This window comes from Piliocolobus tephrosceles, chromosome X (genome assembly GCF_002776525.5).
Source record: "Piliocolobus tephrosceles isolate RC106 chromosome X, ASM277652v3, whole genome shotgun sequence".
Taxonomy (NCBI): domain Eukaryota; kingdom Metazoa; phylum Chordata; class Mammalia; order Primates; family Cercopithecidae; genus Piliocolobus; species Piliocolobus tephrosceles.
In genome coordinates, this window is record NC_045455.1 from 95,195,608 (window position 1) to 95,200,961 (window position 5,354).

The following is a 5,354-nucleotide window of genomic DNA, read 5'->3' on the forward strand; positions in this document are numbered from 1 at the left end:
CAGGAAGGTGTATTTTGTAGCTATTTAAGGGGGGGTGCTGTAGTGCCTGCATGTAGTCCTAGGTATTCGGGAAGATTGCTTGAGTCCAAATTGGGCAACATAGCGAGACCCTATCCAAAATAATAATAATATATGGCCAGTCGGGTGGCTCACACCTGTAATCCCAGCACTTTGGGAGGCTGAGGCGGGCAGATCACTTGAGGCCAGGAGTTCAAGACAAGCCCAGCCAACATGGTGAAACCCTGTCTCTACTGAAAATACGCAAAATTAGCTAGGTGTGGTGACGAGACCTGTAATCCGAGCTACTCAGGAGGCTGAGGCAAGAGAATCGATTGCACCCAGGAGGTGGAAGCTGCAGTGAGCCAAGATTGTGTCACTGCACACCAGCCTGGGCGACAGAGCAAGACTCCGTCTGAAAAAGAAAATTTAGGCGGGGAAAAAAATCAGAACTGCCTCTGGGAACAAGAATAAAGGAGAAACCAGGATTAACTGAGAAGAGACACAAAGAACTTTGTCAAAATTGTATGGCTGAGGCCCACAGGGTGGCTCACTTCTTAAACCCATCACTTTGGGAGGCTTAGGCTCTTGGATCACCTGAGGTCAGGAGTTCGAGACCAGCCTGGCCAACATGGTGAAACCCTGTCTCTACAAAAAATATAAATATTAGCAAAAAAATAAATAAATAAATAAAAAGCCAGGTGTAGTCGTGCACGCCTGTAATCCCAGCTACTCAGGAGGCTGAGGAAGGAGAATTGCTCGAACCCAGGTGGTGGAGGTTGCAGTAAGCCAAGATCGTGCCACTGCTCTCTAGCCTGCGTGATGGGAGTGAGACGCCATCTCAAAGAGAAAAAATTATATAAATAAAAATACCTTTTTTGAAAGTATTATGCCATATAATTTACCAGTTGAAGATGTTTGCTTTCTGAATATAATAAAAATAGTCAAATACTTTGTTACTAAAGACATACTGTATATAGCAGTGTAATACAGCACCCTGTACAATATGCATTTGGTGACACAGTATACAGCACTCTGTATGGTTGGAACTATTTTATATTTGAGGAAACATTTTAAGGAACTGTCCAAAGTTACAGCCAGTGATGAGAAGGACTTGAGATTGAATTGCTGTATAATATGGAAATCTTGGGTGAGTATGGTCAACAATAATTTATTGTATACTTAAAAATAGCTGAGGCCAGGCACGGTGGCTCTCGCCTGTGATCCCAGCACTTTTGGGAGGCTGAGTTGGGCGGACCACAAGGTCAGGAGATCAAGAGCATCCTGGCCAACATGGTGAAACCCCATCTCTCTTAAAAAATTAGCTGGGCATGGTGGCACATGCCTTTAATTCCAGCTACTTGGGAGGCTGAGGCAGGAGGAGAATCGCTTGAACCAGGGAGTCAGAGATTGCAGTGAGCTGAGATTGTGCCATTGCACTCCAAGCTGGCGACAGCAAGACTCCATCTCAAAAAAACAAAAATAAATAAAAATAGCTGAAAGATAGCCTGGCGCAGTAGCTAATGCCTGCAATCCCCACACTTTGGGAAACCTAGGAATTGGAGACCAGCTAGGGCAACATAGTGAGACCTTTACAAAAAAATTAAAAAATTAGCCAGGCCCGTGGTGTACACCTGTAGTCCTAGCTGCTTGGGAGACTGAGGCAGGATGGCTTGAGCTGGGGAGGTTGAGGCTGCAGTGAGCTGTGGTTGTGCCACGACACTCCAGACTGGACCACCGAGGAAGACCCTGTCTCAAGAAAAAAATAGCTAAGAGACTATAATTGGATTGTTTGTAACACAAAGAAAGGATAAGTGCTTGCAGTGATGGATTAACCCCCGCCAAAAAAGAAATCTTGTTGACTGTTACACATACATTTAGTAGAAGTTTGCAAAATATATAGAAAAAAAATTCAACCCATTATTCACTGAGATATTTCTCATTAATGAGATAATCTTCATTTTTTTGGTTTTAATCTCCTTGTATACATATACTTTTTGAAAATATATTGACATATTGAGCCCAGGAGCTTGAGGCTGCAGTGAGCTGTGATTGTGCCACTATATTCCAGGCTGGGGAATAGAACAATGTCTCTGTTTTTGTTGTTGTTGTTGTTGTTGCTGGGGAATAGAACAATGTCTCTGTTTTTGTTGTTGTTGTTGTTGTTGTTGTTGTTGTGTGTGGTGACTCAGCCTGAAATCCCAGCACTTCGGGAGGCTGAGGTAGGAGGATTGCTTGATGCCAAGGGTGTGAGACCAGCCTGGGCAACATAGTGAGACCCTGTCTCTAAAATGAAATGAATCAAAAATGTATTGAGATAGATAGCTAGAATTTAGAGCCGAAAGCTAGATTGTAACATTTAAATATCCTGATGAGAAATGGCTTTCCAGAAAGGTAGTGCAAAATTTCAAGACTAATGTATGAGAGTGGCAGTCTCATTTGCCAGCATTAAATGTTTTTCCTCATTAACAAAAATTACTATATTTTGTTAGACGATTCACTTTTTTTTTTTTTTTGAGACAGGGTCTTGCTCTGTTGCTCAGGCTGGATTGCAGTGGTGCGATCTTGCCTTACTGCAGCCTCGACCTCCGTGCTCAATTGATTTTTGTATTTTTTTTGTAGAGACAAGGTTAGCCATGTTGCCCAGGCCTGTCTCCAACTCCTGGGCTCAAGCCATCCACCTGCCTTGGCCTTCCAAAGTGCTGGGATTACAGGCATGAGCCACTATGCCCAGCTCCCATTCACATTTTAATAGCTGCAATTTGTATAGGCTATAGTGAAGACACATTTTTTTTTTTTTTTTAAGATGGAGTCTTGCTCTGTCGCCCAGGCTGGAGTGCAGTGGGACCATCACGGCTCACTGCAACCTACGCCTTCCAGGTTTATGCCATTCTGCCTTCAGCCTCCTGAGTAGCTGGGACTACAGGCGCTCACCACCATGCCCAGCTAATTTTTTGTATTTTTAGTAGAGATGGAGTTTCAGCGTGTTAACCAAGATGGTCTGATCTCCTGACCTCATGATCCACCTGCCTCAGCCTCCCAAAGTGCTGGGATTACAGGCGTGAGCCACCGTGCCTGGCCAACACCCATTGGGTTTTTAAAAATGATTATTCATGCCAGGCACAATGGGTCACACTTGTTATCCCAGCACTTAGGGAGGCCAAAGCAGGTGGATCACCTGAGGTCAGGCATTCGAGACCAGACTGGCCAACATGGCAAAATCCTGGCTCTACTAAAAATACAAAAATTAGCTGGGCATGGTGGCGTGGGCCTCTAGTCCCAGCTACTCCGGCAGCTGAGGCAGGAGAATTGCTTGAACCTGGGAGGAGATGGAGGTTGCAGTGAGCAGAGATTGAGCCATTTGCACACCAGCCTGGGCGACAGAGCAAGACTCAAAAAAAAAAAAAAAAAAGTATGCATTATCTTTTAACAAAGTGCCTGAAGTGTAATAAGCATTTCACAGTTGCTTAACCAAGTTAACTATTTTATTAATGTGTCATATTCTTGTTAGTATATAAATACTTGTTGAATTCTTTTCATTGCTCACAGAAATGTCTGGTGCATATGGGCAATTTAATACCTCCGAACAGGCACGGTGGCTCGCGCCTGTAATCCCAGCATTTTGAGAGACCGAGGTGGATGGATAACTTGAGGCCAGGAGTTTGAGTCCAGCCTGTCTAACATGGTGAAACCCCATCTCTACTAAAAGTAGAAAAATTAGCCAGGCGTGGTGGCACACACCTGTAGTCCCAGCTACTCAGGAGGCTGAGGCAGGAGAATTGCTTGAACCCGGGAGGTGGAGGTTGCAGTGAGACAAGATTGTGCCATTGTACCCCAGCCTGGGTGACAGAGCGAGACACTGTCTCAAAAAGTAAATTAATAGGTGATTATAATAATATCTCTGAGCTTTTCATACCTGGAAATACTGGCAGCTGATACTGTTGAGGAGAAAGGTGGAGAAAGATTGCCAGGGGGACCTGCTTAAGCGTTACTACTATTATTAATCTAGTCTATGTATGAGTCAGAAACCTTGGAATTTGGAATTTGTAAAATGGTAATGGTTAACTTGAATCTCAGAGGACGCTTGAGAAGCAAAAGGATGCCAAAATAAAACGACAAGTATGAAGAAATTAAAGGCAACAAATGAGAAGATAGGCATTGTAATGTACAATTATCATCTTTAAGTTTTAAAATAATCTTGTAAAATAGATATCCTCACACTACAGATGTGAAACTGAGGCTCAGAAATATCAGCAACATTCCCATAAGCAGTAAATGTATAACATAGGACTAGGCTTACTAAAGACCATGCTTGTTTTAACATAGCACTCTGGGTGCTGCACAGAAAATACAGCCATTGGCGAAGGCAGTGTCGTTGAAACATGTAACTTTTCTCTTTGAAAACCTATAACTGTTAGCATTATAGCCATCATAGTTCTTGATCTTTTTTGTCAACAGAGGCTAATTGGCCACCGAGAGATGTTCATAATTACACATGTAACAAAACATCAATGCCAACCTGGGCGTTATGCACAGTCCCTGTCTCATATCTGTAATAGAGGTCCTGGGGCTCTGTTTTATCCAATTGTTGAGTGAGGGAAAGTGCCATTTCTCAACCTTGCCTGAGTAGGCAGGAAAAGTTTCATAAGAAGTGATCCTTGAGCAAATTCATAGTTTGCCTGGCCAGCAAGTGGGTGGCAGGAATTACAGGCAGAAGGAACGATCTTGTGATTGTTTAAGAAGTTGATAGTATTTTAGTATTGTTACAGGGTAGGATATTTGAGAATGGGGAAGAAAAGAGAGAAAAGGCTGAAGAAGTAGGCAGGAACTAGAACATGAAAGGTCTTGCATGACACTATAAAAAGTGTAGCTTTTGGCCGGGCGCAGTGGCTGAAGCCTGTAATCCCAGCACTTTGGGAGGCCGAGACGGGTGGATCACGAGGTCAGGAGATCGAGACCATCCTAGTTAAGATGGTGAAACCCCGTCTCTACTAAAAAATACAAAAAACTAGCCGGGCGAGGTGGCGGGCGCCTGTAGTCCCAGCTACTTGGGAGGCTGAGGCAGGAGAATGGCGTAAACCTGGGAGGCGGAGCTTGCAGTGAGCTGAGATCAGGCCACTGCACTCCAGCCTGGGCGACAGAGTGAGACTCCGTCTCAAAAAAAAAAAAAAAGAAAAAAAGAAAAAGAAGTGTAGCTTTTATAAAAAGGTATCAGCAATGTGGAGCCATTGAAAATTCTTAATTAGTGGAATAATGAAAAACACGATGAAGCCACGCATGGTGGTACACCTGTAATCCTACCTACTTAGGAGGCCTAGACAGGAGGATTGCTTGAGCCCAGGAGTTGGAGGCTGCAG